Below are 16,368 nucleotides of genomic sequence, written 5' to 3' on the forward strand. Positions count from 1 at the left end.
CAATAATAACTATGCTTCGCTTACAAAAAGAGATCTCTTAAGCAAGTATTAATTTATTTTGTATGTCAGGTGCTACAATTTCCTCATTACAAGCGGCTAGGTTTTGCTATTTGTTTACGGAAAAGCCTTTAGAGATCAATGATCATATCACGTGCTATGGTAGTTACATGACAGAGTCAAAAACCCTTAGGAAATGGAGTCAGGCCCATTGGACAGATAGGGAATGAAGCTCACAGACTAAATGAAGAAAGGCTCTCCCACCTGTAAGGAACAAGGTGGAACCCAGTTCCACCTGAAGCCCATCTTACCCTCTTTTCTCTTTTCCTTCATCTTTGAGTGGCATCCTTGATTCCTGCTGTGTTATGTGTCCAGAAACCATGTTCCTGAGAAATCAGGCCTTTGTAACCAAAGAGCCTCTTCTTCCATAATAGATATATTGGCAAAGTCACAAGATTATATGGTTTCATTTATTTCACTTTATAACACCTTGCATTTTACTTATAAAAACAAAATTGCAGCCACCTCTCTGCTTAAATGTATTTTTAAAAAGTCAGATGCACCCTAAAAGAATGATCACAAATGGATTGCTTATCCTAAAATATGTGAAATATGGGAGAGGCCCATCAATAGGGAATTAATCCATTAAAAAAAAAAAACAACTATCAGGCCATGCTGTCTAAAGGAAAAGCATCTTGAGATGAATGTAGAGTTGGAAGAAAGGGAAGGGAATAGGAGGGAATGAGGGAGTTCTATGTTTCCCCTCTGTGTGTGTGTGTGTGTGTGTGTGTGTGTCCATTTTTCTCTAGTGTTGGAGATTAAACTCAGAGCCTCACACTTGTTAGGCTTGTGTGTTACTGCTAAGTCATTCCTTCAGTCCTGTGTCTTGCTGGTCATTTTTAGACTAGGGTCTCACTTCTTGACCAAGAACACTCTTGAGCTATGATCTACCCTCTTCAGGCTTCCCATCATGGCTGGGATCTCAGTAACAACCCACCATATCAGCCAGCATCCTTCTATTAAGGTGGAGTCTTATGGACTTGTTCTGTCCAGAGTTGGTCTAGGACCATGATCCTCCCAGTTTGTTTCCCTCTTCACTTGAAATGACAGCCATGGGGATGTCAAAAACATTTCTGCCTCAACTTACAATCCTCCCAATGACAACTTTGCAAGGAGCTAGCATTAATGTAATGGCACCTTGCTAGAAACACACACAAACACACACACACACACACACACACACACACACACACACACGTTCTCTTAATAGACCGCAACTTTGGCAATTCACATCTTTGGAATCAAAATTCTTTCTGTCACCTGTTTCTAGGGCTGCCCAAACTATGGGAAGGTCAGCATGGGAAGGTCACGCAAGCTCTCCGGGTATTGAGGGGTCCACCTCTTCTGCTTGAGATCCCAGAGCCCTTCCATACTACCCAAACCCATTCCTGGAGCTCTCTGAGAAAGGAAGGCACCAAGCTCAAGTACACAGACATCACAGTGCCCACTAGAAGACTCTGAGAACAGGAAACTCACCTTCACAACATTCTGTCTACACCACATCTGGGAAGAAGAACTGTGAAACAAGTTTAATGCCTAACAAGACACACATACCACAACTTAAACCATGCAACTAGTATATGTGTGCAGTTTTTTCCAATTTTATGCCCTTGCTTGACATATTTTTGGAATGCATCTTTTAGAAGGCCCTACTACAAATGAAATGAAACAAAATTAGTACTCATACTTTAATGTGTCAAAGAAAAGTCATCGAATTGGACCATTCTGCTTGACTCCTCATGTCAAACTATTTCCAAAAACACCCCCCCAAAGATGGAGACTTTTCACCACCAAAGATATTTAAAGTCACATGCCATAGGCTGGCGGAAAAAATATATTTGAAGGCCCATGACTGCTCAACTTGAATGTTTAAGTGGGATGGGCTTCTTTAAAACATAAATACATTATGAAATGCTCTACTCATGCTTTCTAGAATATTCTCTAAGTGGGAGTGGATGCTAATCAGACACATTCTCCACAACCCTTGGGTTGGAAGTAAATATGAAACAATCAAAGCTATGGGTCATTAGGAAGGATCAGCTACCAACCACTTAAAACTAAGTTGGAGCTCAGTGCTTACCCTGGTCCATGAGGCTCCCACACCAAAAGCCTATTATGACCCATGACAAGCATCTAGGGGCATGAAGGTATTGCAGCTTCAGAGGCATCAAGACCTGACACTCTTTCATTTTTAAACATATGTGACTTCACTCTTATTAATTTTATTTATTTTTTTGTTTTATGTGGTTCCAAGGAATTGAACCTAGAGCCTCACACATGCATGGCAAGCACTCTACCACTAAGCCACAATCCCAGCCCCAAGATCATATACTCTTAAGAGGACATATCATATCCAAATGGACAGAATAACCCACAAAACGTTTTGGCCAGCAAACTCAGCATTTCCTTGGACAGTTAGACAAACTCGGCCCACACAGAAGGCTTCGATGTGACCTGCCTTTCCAGGGCAGAGGCCAAAGGGAATGGAAAGTGAATCACCTCCATGGTTTATAATGACCCTTCTCTGACATCAGGTGCTGAACGACACTGGTTCTGTGCTTCCTGTATTTCACACTCACTGGTGGATGAGGGAATTCTTAAGCAAGAAAGGGTGATTACATCCATTCCAGAGAGAGAAAACGGGGCCAACGAGATCTAAGATGCCCAGGAAGATAATCTGGAGACATCTCACCAAAGAATTCATGAAACTATCACCCAAGTATGTGGCTTATGATTTTTGTTCTTCCCAGCAGCGTACACATGATGTGACATGCTTTATTTATTGCAGCTGATTTATCCACACTGCTTTATTGTTGACCAGCTTTTATTTCTTCCTTAACCTTATTAACCCTTGCTGGTATTTGACAGCTTAACACCCTCCATCACTCTACAGCATTCACTCAGAGAACCGACGTGGAACTAATAGCTGCCTTTTTATTTCCAATCTTTGGGGTCACAAGCAGCTGCCCCAGCCAGATCCCTGTACGATTTTTCTATAGGTAGTTCTCTTTCTATGAGTCATCTCCTTAATGTATCTCTACAGGTCTGTCTGGAGGGTTGAAACAAGATGTGATTCCTGCTACCTTTGGTCAATGCCAACGTACACCTCAGCCTAGGAGGGATAAGTTTTACCTTTAGGAAAGAAAAAAAAAACCCACCCTGAGCAATTCAAGTGAAACAACCTGGTGATTTTCTTTGTGAGCATTTTTATCACCTTTCAAGTTACATCCAAGGAGCATCCATTTAAGAACACCTTTGACTGTCTCAACAAAATACAACAAACTCTTAAAAGTTCTACTGCCTGGTGGAAGTGTGAATGAAATAGAGCATGGTAGGAGAGATTTCCTAGCTCCATTTCTCAGCCTGGATTGATTAACTCTAATAAATTCAGGGAGGTGATTTCAAATGATGCCCGTCAAGCTGAATCTTACAGCCCAGTTGTTTATTATTTCACACTGCCCAGGGCTCAGTCTTTGACATTTGCCACCCTAAAAGGTCATGAAGTCAAATTCTATAGCCAGATTTAGTAATTCTTTGGCAAGGCAGTCTCCTGTGTTAATGAAGACTCGTTTTCTTTAGAAATCACACTTAGGGAAGAAAATTTCCAGGTTGAACTGTAATACCCTCAACTCAGAAATATCAAGTCGGAAAATTTCAAATAACTTACTATTGAAACATTTGAGACCACCAGAAAAGGAAGGAGCTACTGAGAAAAGCTAGCCAGCACTAACAAACCAAGCAAACAGCATTAACAACTATGGGATAATAATAATATTTGCCCACCAGCAAGTATGGGAAACCTGAGGTAACAGCCAACAAAGTCCTAGGTTGATCACCTATCCTTAAAATGCCACAGTGTCTGTTCTCCAGCACAGAAAAGGCCCCTGAGGCTGGACTCACGGTTCTCCATTCATCCCAGACAATAAGAACTCCAAAGCATAGAAATCATGAGTGCTCTCGGATCAACTTTTCTGTAACTAAATGGAACTCTAGATATTGGAATCAACTCCATTCCAGCACTTAGAATCCCTACCTGTCATGGTACAATCTCCAAGCCAAGGCTTGGCACCGCTGGCTTTATTTTTCTAACCATTAAATGTTTCCTTTTGTGCCCATCACCTTCTAAGCTAAGAAAAGACAATAGACATATGTCTGTGGCACATATGAATTCCCAGTGAGGGAATCCTACAAACCTAAATGTAAAGAGAAAGAGAGATGGGGTTTATTTCATAGTTGGAGCCCTGCCTGATTTCTCCACTAAATCTACAGGTTTGAGTGTTCTGTCCTCGGGCATCTATCTGAACCGTGAGTGTCTATACTCATTGCTCTCTATGTCCCCCCCGTCCTTCCACTAGGAAATAGGAAGAGGGGACATCAGCATTTCAGCAAGGACAGTACCACACCCTATGTTGCCAGGTGGTTATTCCTCAGTAAGAAAATCCTACTCGTGTGCTCTTTCAACTCCTCGCTGTGGGTAGGCACATGGGCATTGTATCAGCCCACGCTGAAGACAAGGACGACTTTCGGAGAAGTGCTCATTTCTTGCTCCCATTAATCTCTGGTATTATTCTAAACCAGGCCTGGACCCTCTCCCCTCCTGGCTAATGCCTGGACCCTCTCCCCTCCTGGCTAATGCCTACTCCAAGTAACCACTGAGGCTTCACACATTCAAGGAGCCTGTTCATTCCCAGAGCACATCAGGTCACTCTGGAATACCCTCTCTACCACCTCACTTAACACACAACACACTCTGCCATGGTTTCCTGCCATTCTTTCCCCCACTATCATTATCCGTGGTTTCCAGATTTTAGAATGTCAAAGAATCTAAAGAGAAATTGCTAACAGTGCAAATTCCCAGTCACCTGGCTCCAGAAATTCTGATGTTTTTTTTTTTTGCTGTGGCTTGGAATTCTTCATCTGACCAAAATGACTCACACACAGGTGATCTGCTGATTGCACTGTCCCAAAACGTCAGCTCTTTGTCACAGTCACTTTCCTGCTAATTCAGCACTGTGTCTAGTGTGTGGCTGGCATTTGTAAACACTTAATGGGGTGAACGAAGGACACGCTGGTTCTGGTTCCTGCCCTCAGGTTCTAAGTTTCTAGCTCTCACACAACAGTTATGCAGCGCCATGGACCAAATGTGAGTCTCGCGTAGTTCTTCGCGTAGTTCTTCGCAGCTCCCGAGCTGAACCAAGTACGTGCAAGGCTGCCATGACCAGGCTTCCCGCAGCTCAGATGCTTCTTTCATTTACTCTCTTTTGGAAGAATGAACTTTATCCCATTCCCTTTCCAAATAAAGCTTTCAGGGGGAAAATATGACATGGACTTGGCAAGTAAGAGTTTCTATTATTAAAAGCAGGTTGAAGTTGGGACTTTGTGCAACTGCTTCCTTTCTGCAGTGTCTCTATTTTTAAGTGTGGAGACCGCGTTTGAAAATCCCAGCAGACTCGAGAGAGGGAAAGCATCGTCTTCATTAACACTAATGGGAGCCGGGCTCCGGCTCTAAAGCAAGAATTTATCCTCTGGGTCAAACCAAGTGGGTGGCCCAATGGGAACTAGAAGGAAGATTTGGGCTGGGAGCAGGGGAGAGAGGATGATCCCTAATTTCATTCTATCCAGGAACTTATGGACAAGGTAGACAAGGAGAAAGCAATGAATGGAGCCCGTAAGGCTGACAGAAGTCTAAGTTTCTTAAAGGATGCCATTGATATTGCGAACAATGGGAATGATTCTGCGCAGGGCAAAGACTGGAGGTAGTGTTAAAGGATTTGTTCCCCCAGTAAATATTTATTTAGAATAGATAGGGATGGGGTGTGAAAGCTTTAAGGTGGATGTAAGCAAGAAAAAGCTGTAAGGTACCTATTCACCTCTACAGGTGGAGGGTGGAGAAGTCATAGAATTAAAATAGAAACAAGTAAGATACTCTCCTGAGAGCAGAAACCTCCTGTCTGGCCCACGGCTGTACCCCCTGAAGCGCATTCAGTGTGCCATGTGCACTCCCTGAACATTGGTTGGGGGATGAATGGTAGGTTGGACGTTTGGATAGAAGGGCAGAAACGAGAGAGGGACAGTGAACTAGAAAGACTTCTCCAAGAAGAGATTACTGGATCTAAACATGAGAAAGAGCCAGCGATGAATGCTTGGCAGGAAAGTTCCAGAAAGAAGGAATAGCTAGTTCCTAAGGCATGAGCCTTAGGTATGACCTGTCAGGAGAAGAAATGTGAAGCTGGAGTGGAGTGCAAGGGGGTCTGGGTAATGGGAGGTGGCAGGGTTGGAGGCCAGAATACAGACAGGGACACAAACACAGTAACCAGCTACCATGGTCATTTTATCCATCCAAAAAGTACTTCCAGAATCACCGACACATAAAAGTCCTACTGTCAGGGTATAAAGAACACAAGGATCTTTCCCCTTCCTCAGACTTTTATAGAAAGGAAATTCTAACAACTATCTAAATGAAATGAAATAGCAAACAAAAATAAAATAAATGCAATGTTAGGAGTCTCTTTTTCCAGGCAAAACGGAAGAATCGTAACCCTAAAATAGGCGCAATGCATTGGTTTTGACAGCGATTTGTCTTTATTCTATAAAGATGTAAACAAATTGGGTAGAAAATGCAGGAAATCCCAATCAATTAGTTGTCAACTGGAATGAAACAGAGAAGCCACCACTTTCAATAATAAATAACACAGTGGAAAAATGTCTAGCTATATACTCATGGTAAGAGAAGTACATACTTGAGTAAAGTCGAATTTTCATCTGTCAAGTCAGGTAAAAGTAGATTCAGTGATAACTACAAAGTGTTGGGGAAGACAGGAAGTAACACACATCACAAATGTCCAATAGGAATAAATGCTAGTTGTCAGAAAGCAATGTGATAGGCTGGGAATATGGCTTAGTGGTACAGTGCTTGCCTAGCACGCATGAAGCCCTGGGTTCAAGTCCTCAGTACCACATACACAGAAAAAGCCATAAGTGGCGCTGTGGCTCAAGTGGCAGAGTGCTAGCCTTGAGCAAAAAGAAGAAAAAGAAGCTCAGGGACAGTGTCCAGGCCCTGAGTTCAAGCCCCAGGACTGGCAAAAAAAAAAAAGTGGAAAGCAATTTGACATCTTGGGTTGACTGCAATAAAACATGGGTAATATCTGAAGAAGCAATGTCTCTTTTGAGACTTCTCGCAAGGCTTTCTAAGTATTTTCTGTGAAGTCTTAGTTTTCTGCATAATTGCCTCAATATCTCTGAATAGCAAGGATGGGGAATCTTTATGAAAGAAAAAGAGTGGGTAAAGTCCTCTCTCTCCATGACAAACATCTCAGTTTATTTGTAATTGTTTATTTTGTGCCAATATTGGGACTTGAAGTCAGGGTATGAATGTTCTCCATTAGCTTTTTCACACAAGCTGGTGCCCATCCACTTGAACCACACTTCTACTTCTGGTTGTTGTTGCTGTTGTTAATTGGAGATCAGTGTTTCGTGGCCTTCCCTGCCTGGGCTGGATTCTGCCATCCTCAGATCTCAGCCTCCGGAGGAGCTAGGAGGACAGACCTGAACCACCACCACCAAGTCCCTGTTCGGTTTTAGATATTCTGCTTCCAGTTTATTTGAAAGCCCAGTTCTACTGGTTGATATTTCTGAAAAACAATATTTTCTTAAAGAAATGACTCAAAAAAATGCAGAAATAGCTATAAATACGAATGTTTCCTATCTCCTTATTTATAAATAAACCAAAGTAAACATTTTCAAAACCACCAAAAACAAAATAGTCCACCAAATAACAAGGGCTGTGTAGAAACATAAATGAATTTAAAACAAAGATCGCAAACTCTTAGTTATACAACTATAACTTTAGCTTTTAAAACCTGTAAAAATGCACAGAGAAGTACACTGAGATGAGGACGGGGTTGTATTGTGTGTCTTTTTCTCTCCTTTTTGTTTTTCTTTTTCCATAATATACTTTCACAACTTTTTATTTTTCTGGTGGTTCAAAAATAACCCTTAGTGGCCATGGAATGTATTACTATTTATCTCCGCACCCCAACATCCCGTCAGGGAGCTAGCAGAGAGGACATAGTCCACAACTCTTTCTTAAATGGCTGCATTTCTTTAAAAAATAAAATCTGATCCAGAATAAAACATTAAAGAAACGCATTTTCCAGGGGCAAGAGGGAGGCCTCTGAAGGAGGAGGGGTTTGTGGGGCACCTGAAGGAGACAGAGCAGAGAGCCGAGTACTGCGGAGTGCCAGAAAGGACACAGACACACACCTGCGGGACCGGAGAGCACTCTGACCACGGGGTAAATGACTGAGACATTCCTTGGGAAAGACCTTCCAGTGGGCGTTTGCGCTGGGCTCTGGGGAAGGGTGCCACTCCAGTAGGCATCACACCCTTGGGGGTGAAGGGAAAGGTGAAATCTGCAGAGCCCCAGAGACCAAGGGGGGGGGGGGTTGACCAAGAACCCAAGGAGAAGGATCGCCACAGGGCCTACAAATCCACAGACTTCTCCTATAGCAGGCCCAGCACCTACTGATACCTGTCTGTCCAAAAAATCTGAATCCTGTAGGGAAACAAACCCCTCCTTCATCTCTCCATCTCAAATGCATGCAGAGGGACACTCCACAATCAAGCCTCATCATTTCTAGCATTTGTTTATTAGCAGCCCCAAATATTTCCTGTGCTATATATAAAGATTACCTTTGACTTCAACTGGGGAAGTGAAGGGCGGGGCCGGGAGATGGGGGAGGCGGAATCTGTGGCAGTCACTAGCATCATATCTCCAGTTTTCAAACCATGCGTCCACTCTGAGGTCCAAAGGGAAAGGTCGCAAACTCACATAAAGCTCGGGTGATTTAGGGCTCCCCCATATGTAGGGTTCAGCAATGCTTGGAATGTAAAACTGCATGGAGACCACAACCCAGCAGGCATCTTGCTTGCTGGCAGAAACTGTCCTTTCCCACACAGGCCCTAAATCTGACCCAGCAATGAAACTTTTAAAATTCATAAAAATAGAACAGTTGGGAAATCTTGGCCACTTGCAGTTAAAATAAAAACAAAACGGCCATCTTTTTGTGGGTGCAGCTTGGAAGCCTGCCATCTTCCTCTCCTCTTTGGAGGAATTTTCACCGTAAAGGAAAACAAGACATTTTCAAATGTCAGACTATATTTTTGTTCTAGGTTAGCTGGTGAATCCATTCTAGAAACCTCTGATAGATGTCGATTGTGTTCTGCGTCATAGAGGGGACTGCCTTGTCAACACAGTGGGTATATCAAATATCCCTCTTTAATTTTCAGAAGCATAATGGAAATAAAAAATGTCTCTGATTTATCTTTAATGTCTTTGATTTGTATATTCATCACAGGTCAGAATCATATCTTGTACTTCTCAACACATGATCCTATAAATAACGCTGGTATTATTCTCCCCATTGGACAAATTTAAGGAGTAGAAGAAGTTAATATATGTTGCCAGGTATCGTAATAGCCAAAATTCAAATCCAGGCCATTGGATTCCAAAGTCTAGGCTCCTTTATTATGTTCCTTTCACAGGAAGGAATTTCCCTCATCTCTTGCAGACAATTCTATTTAGAAATGGAAACATATCACTTCTCGTGCCGTGGTCAGATCTTAAGTAGGTCTCCTAAACTGTTACATAAAGCTGGCATAAAACAGTGGTATTTCTGGTCTCTCATCTCTATATATTATTCTTCTTAAGCCTAGACAGGTCCAGTGCAGTCTGGAAGAGCCCAGGTTAAATGATAGATGTTTTCTGTGGAACCCCAAGCCAGACCCTACCTGTGTGTGTGTGTGTGTGTGTGTGTGTGTGTGTGTGTGTGTGTGTGTGTGTGTCTGCCCCTCACTTCTCTCTCTTTATAAAACATCCTAATAATATTTACTTTGGAATTTCCATGAACAGTACTATGACATTAGCTTCCTTAAAAAATGTACCACTCACAGAGCACTTGAAATGAGTATATCCCGAGAATGCATTTTGCTTACCACCAAATTATCTCAAGAGGCTTATCAAGAGCTCTCGAGTCATTCTGTTAACTATGGCCTTCATTTAAGAAAGCCCCACACAGGATGAAAACCAAGACTTAAAGCCTCTCTCTCTCTCTCTCACACACACACACACACACACACACACACACACGAGAAAAAGAAAAACAACTCAAATATTCTATTCTCTTTCCCTCCCCTACCTTCCCCACCCTCTCATATCCGCCCCACCCCCAAACTAAATATAGAGACCAAACATCAAAACCCGGACTTTGAAATTTTCCAAAGTGGTAATCAACAAATCATTGTCACACGGAACACAAAATTCAAATGGAATGTACAATTTTACACGAGCAGCCACTGGCAAACGGGAAGTGGGGTACCCCTGGACACACCCCAGGAAGCTCTGCACACATTCACCAGCTCTACAGTCATCTCCTCCTCCTCCTCCTCCTAGGCAGGACAGGAAAACTGGACTGGGAGCAGGAGGCCAGAAGCCTTGCTTTTCCTACCCTCAATTCTAAGGTCAGATCCTGGATACAGAAAGGCTTGATGGTCAACAAACATAAAGTTAGCCCTGAACTCAATGAATCCCCGCCCCCCTTTAAGGGAAAGGGGGGGAGAAACCTTCCCATGGTTTCCTTTTCTTGAGCTACAACGAATTCCGTTAAACTTCAAAAACAATGCTTTGAGATGCTGGAGGATGCAGACAGGAAACTGAAGAAAGACTTTACACTGAAGTTTAAAATCTTATTTTTCTGGAGGAAGGATGATGGTAGGTAGGGAAGTGTTGTATCTTGACAGGGAGAGAGCAACTGAGAACATAATTAGATTTGAATGTCATGCTGTTGTGACTAGATGTATAGCACATCAAATAGATTGCCCATCTAGTCAGAGTAGCAGAAATGTGCAAATGTCACTGCCCAGTAAATAATTAATGATGGCCCCTAAAGTTTACAAATGCTTAAAATATCCTGTAGATTAAAGTCTTTCATATTTTCAAGTTACGGTGAAATTAACTGACAAATGAGTGTCAGTCATTTGGATTTATCTTGCAGGCTGAAAGAGTCATCTCCCTACTAGTATTCATCCACCCTCATGCCCCTTTGTTTCTTGCGACTCTTAATTTATGAGTGTTTGGGACAAGAGGCTAACCTTTCTTAAAAAGGTGTAATAAAAATGGACTTAGATGTCATCACCAATAACAAGTCTGTTGTTTAAAAATAGGGTGTTTACAATGAAAAACCAGTCAATGTCCTTCACTGGCATCCCTACATTTTGAGGGTGGGGGGAATTTTGAAATTTGCCTCAGCTGCCTAAAATTCAAGGCTGAAATGCTGCTTCAAATTTTTTCACTGATAGTCAATGGTGATCTTATTGGGCTTATTTGAAGAGAACAGTTTCTTTCTTCTTCATCATCGTCTTTTTGACTTGTTGGCTCCAACACTGTAAAAAAGATTAATCTTGATTGCAAAAATCAAGAAACAAAGATACAGGCCTATTGTGCAATAATCAGGCCACATTTCAATGAATAAGTAATATTTCTCACAAACTCAAGTTAGATAGTGGATTTATTTAACCTCTTTGGGTCAGGTAATAAATACTAAGTGAATTATTCAGCCCAATGGCTAATCAATACAATTCCATGATATATTTTTTGTGTTTCATAAAAGGTTGTACACTAAAGGCAGTGAGCAATTATGGAAATTGGGCCAGAGCGCCTCTCAATTCCTCTCCAGCTTGAAACCCCAGCAGGCCACCTTGACAGCAAATCGATTAGTGCTCCAGTGAAGCAGCTCCGTGACCCCTGACCTGCTTCCAGCAGGCCTGACAGAAGAGAGAGTATTTTATATTTATTTTATTGAATTAACTCCATCTTGCCTGTACCATCGCTTTACACATATTAGGCAGCAAACTACAAGCTTCTCCACTGTCGGCTCCCAAAGCCCCGCCCCTTGCCCTGGAGATTTCTTTGTCCTGGTTTTCCTTTCACTTTTGGCCTCAATATAGGATTTCAATCCACCTCAGACTCAGGATGGAGCTCCAGGTAATAAAATCCAAGAGCAAAACGTGTAATCCTTCTGCCCTGTGGTTCCTGCCTACCTGGTCCATACAGCCAATGTCCTAGCCCAGTGTCATAAAAGCAAAAGCAGCCCAATAACAGCTGGCTTCCTATGAAAATAAATGCAAAAGAACAGCCACAGTCCAGAATGTTTCCTTGCAGAGAAATTAAAAAGCAACCAGAAGCCATTGGTGTCCTCCATTTTTTATGGCCTAATGATATTATTGACTCTTTGAAGCCATCAGAGTCACACAGAGAGAGACAGAGGACGGAGAACCAAGCCAGCTGAGTTTAGATCACTAGTTTCATCAGGAAGCAATAAATACAAAGGTTCATCTACCATCCACAACTGCAAGCCGATGAGGACAAAAAAAAAAAAAAAAGTCCTAAATCACCCAGGAATTCTCAGCTCTACTTCTGCTCTATAGAGCATCAGTAAAACCTACCAAAATAAATGAAAAGGATACTCCAGGAAGAAACTGTCAGAAAAGGAAACTCTGGTTATCGAACATTACCAAAGTTATCAGCAGAAATGTCGTGTTATAAATCACAGAACTGATGAATCTTGGGATAGATAGAGAAGAATATGGGCTAGAATAGTGGGTTGATACCTCAATGCTGGAATTAAACTACCCAGATACAAATCCTAGTTCTGTCACAGCTATGTTTGTTTGTTTTTGTTTTTGCCAGTCCTGGGGCCTGAACTCAGGGCCTGAGCACTGTCCCTGGCTTCTTTTTGCTCAAGCCTAGCACTCTGCCACTTGAGCCACAGCGCCACTTCCAGCTTTTGGGGTTTTTTTTTCTGAGGAATCCAACCCAGGGCTTCATGCACACTAGGCACTCTACCCCTAAGTCTCAGTCCCAGCCCCTAAAAGTATTCTCTGGACAAGTCACTGTATTCTCTGAGCTTTGGTTTACCTTGTCTAAGGATGACAATCACTATCTTGCCTGCAATGAGTATTGCTGACTAGCATCCTTCAAGTCCCAAAATATTTTTATTCTTATGCTAGCACCAGGACTTGAACTCAGGATCTCATACTCTCACTTGGCTGGTACTCTTCCACTTGAGCCACACCTCCACTTTGGGCTTTTTGATGGTCAACTGGAAATGAGAGTCTCAAGGGTTTGTCTACCAAGGCTGACTCTAAACCAAGATTCTCAGATCTCAGCCTCCGGGGTAGCTAGAATCATAAGCATGAGCCACTGGTACCCAGACCACAATATCTTGTATGAGTGGGTCACAGGTAATTGTCCAGCCTCATTTTATGAGTGATGAGACTACAGAATGTGGAAAATCAGAATTTACTTAGGCATATCATCATCTTTCCCAGTTTTGTGGGGGAGTGGGGTTGTTGTTCTTGTTAGTGGTGGGGCTTGAACTCAGGTCCTGGGTATCTCTGAGCTTTTTCTCTCAAGGATAGCACTCTAGCACTTTGAGCCACAGTTCCGCTTCCAGTTTTCTGGTGATTACTTAGAGGTAAGAGTCTCATGGACTTTCCTACCTGGGCTGGCTTTGGACTGTGTTCCTAAGATCTCAACCTCCTGAGTAGCTAGGATGACAGGCGTAAGCCAGTGGCAACTGGCTAATCCCAGTTTTGTCTACACCCAAGTATTATGATAACCTCCATTCCCCCAAACTTCTTTCGTGGGTATGGAGGACCTTGTCGTTTCCTGTGCACAACCTCATCCTTGCGTTGATCTCCCCAAAGATCCAAAATGGAAATCTCCCTTCCCTCACCCCCCCCCCCAGGGGTGGAAAGCATTAAGTGGTTTCATTCTATTCCCGTCACAATATCCGAGTCAGGAAAGCACTGTGTCTTGGGTAGAACTGACCTCATAAGAGCAGGGGGATGGATGGAGTTTTTGCTGCAAGAGAGGGGACTGGGAGAAGAGAAGAAGAAATCAAAAGAACAAAGGTTCCAGTGTGCCTGTCAACGGCTCCTCATTCCATCAGGGATGGTCCACACACCCCACTTCTGGAGGGAAGGTAAGTGCCTGTCTTGGCCACACCCCCTCAGCTTCCTCAGCAATGAAGAACCCTGTCCAAGTGGCGGAGGATGAAGAGGAGGATGTATAAGGAAACATGCCCTTCCCCCACACCTTCTCTTCTTGGCACCTAGGTAACAGCTCTGGGATTTTTACACTTCTACAGCCAATGAAAATAACTTTTCTGTATATATACTCTGCAGTATGTGGACCTAGCTACTGATATGGAAGAGATATCAACACTTGGAGTCCAATAATGTAAACAAATCTAACACAGTGGAGGTCTGGCATTGACATAGGAGGTACGTTTAAGGCATGGTTGTTTGGGGGTACTGTGGGGCGTGGAGAGCTAGAAAATGCATCTAGAAACTCATTTCTCAGCAAGTCTACAATGTGAACTTACATCGTGTGTTTATTTGAGCAGACCCAAGGGCAGCTGACAGACGAGTAGGAAGGGAAGCTAAGGCCTTGCCTTCATAGTACCAGGAATTCAATGATCCTTGGCTTGTTTTGGGCTGTCTGACCTATTATCGAGACTATCAGCCACACTTTCAAGGTTCCCTGGTACAGTGTCTGGGCACCTAACCACCCGTGACGACTGTCTGGACTCTCCCAGGAGGAATGGATGGCAAGGAGCGGATAGATGGAAGCCCACAGGCTGTCGGCCCTTGAGCGAGTCATCTCTTGTGGGGAAACGATGAATGTCTCTGAAACAGAGAGGCCATTTCCTTTCAGGATAAACACTATATGATTCAAAGTGCTGTGTTTATCTGAATGTATGAGAGGCCAAGATGGAATGTTTACTTCCTTCAGAAAATTGGAATTTAACAGCCAAAAGAATTTTTTTCCCCCTCTGAAGGAATAAGACAGAAATCCATTTACTCAATCTGCTAACTCCACAATCAAAACAAAAAGAGTCCCTCGAATAAATGAGTTGGCCCAGCTTCCCGCAAGCCAACCCTGGTCCTGACTCTTTTTTTTTTTCTTTTTTTTAACAAAACGGCCCAGGTGTACTCTTCATAGTCCCCCAGAAAAGGAAATCTTCCACACTTTTGTGTATATAACTCTATGCATTAAACCATAAATTATTCTTCCCCTTTCTTGTGCTTTCAGAATCTATACAAAAGTGATTACCTCAGTCATTTTTCAATATTACTTTCATACTTGGAAAATGCATTTTCAAAAAGTTATTTATTTTTCACAGCATGTCAGGTTGTTATATTGTACTAGTTAAAATAAAACTACTATATAAACTACTGTACACTTTTGCATGCATTACATTTCCCTACAAATACTGTGAAGTAGGATTTTCACAGGTCCTAGATGTATTTGTTTTAAAATATTATGCTATACTTTATGTTAGCACCATTGCAGATTTTAAAGAAATACGGAAGCCAGTTGCTAAAGTAATGGAACTATTAACCAACTTTCTTATTTGAAGTTTTCCCCCCTGTCAGAAAAATAATTCTTTAAATATTAAAAGTAGTCTTACCATGAAACTTAAAACCAACTCGTAACACTATGCCTCCTCCTGAGGTCTTGGTAGAGCTAAAATGTTTCTTTGGATTGGATTCATGCTTGCCTAAAAGCAAGAATTGAGCCTAGAATAAAAACATGTAAAGCCAAACATGTCAAATGAGTACAACTCAATATTTGTAATAACAAGGGCCACAGAATCTTGATATACAGGGTTAGACTTGAAGTATTTGCCAGTACACCTCTAAAAGGGAGGGGGTTTTCCTGCCAAAAAATTGTTTTTTGATGGTATTGACCATCCTCTAAAGTGCTCTAGAGTTCTTTAAAATGCATTCTCAGTTAAGGACATCCCAGAAGAACATGGATTCAGGTATTGCCATGAGAGAGAGAGAAAGACAGAGACAGAGACAGACAGACAGACAGAGGAAAAAAAAAGAGGGAGAGAGAGAGAGAATCTTTAGTCAGGAGCCCTGAGCTGCAGATAAAGGGTACCTGACCCTTGTATGCCAAGCCAGGGATCCAGCCAACAGCACACTGGGCTTAAAAAATAATGCTGTTCTCTGGCTCTCTCTCTGTAGCTGAGAGGCAGAAAGAGGAAACACTTAAATATTTAATAAACAATTCTGCACAGGTTTTTGAGCCCTGGCAAGAAGCTTTTGAAAGCTCGGTCTACTTTCTACCCACTGAGGCCACCACCAAGACAACTAGCATCCACATTACAAGGGGCTCAAAAACCTGACTTGTGAGCTCGCTCTCTCTCTCTCTCTCTCTCTCTTCCTCTCTCTCCCTCTCCC

The 16,368-nt window shown here is 42.5% G+C and overlaps 1 protein-coding gene and 1 long non-coding RNA gene across 8 annotated transcripts in view; both read right to left on the reverse strand.

Annotated features, from left to right (window-relative positions):
* The window catches only part of Ebf1 (EBF transcription factor 1), a 381,892-nt gene that overhangs the window by 297,322 nt on the left and 68,202 nt on the right, over positions 1-16,368 (reverse strand). The gene's annotated exons all lie outside the window — the stretch shown is intronic.
* LOC125342212 overlaps positions 8,404-16,368 on the reverse strand; it is a 30,851-nt gene continuing 22,886 nt past the window's right edge. The window contains exons 4-5 of the long non-coding RNA XR_007209170.1: positions 16,315-16,361; positions 8,404-10,155 (exon numbers count right to left, since the gene is read on the reverse strand). This is a non-coding gene — a long non-coding RNA (uncharacterized LOC125342212). The remainder of the gene's footprint in view (positions 10,156-16,314; positions 16,362-16,368) is intronic.

Source organism: Perognathus longimembris, chromosome 25, assembly GCF_023159225.1.
Source record: "Perognathus longimembris pacificus isolate PPM17 chromosome 25, ASM2315922v1, whole genome shotgun sequence".
NCBI lineage: Eukaryota > Metazoa > Chordata > Mammalia > Rodentia > Heteromyidae > Perognathus > Perognathus longimembris.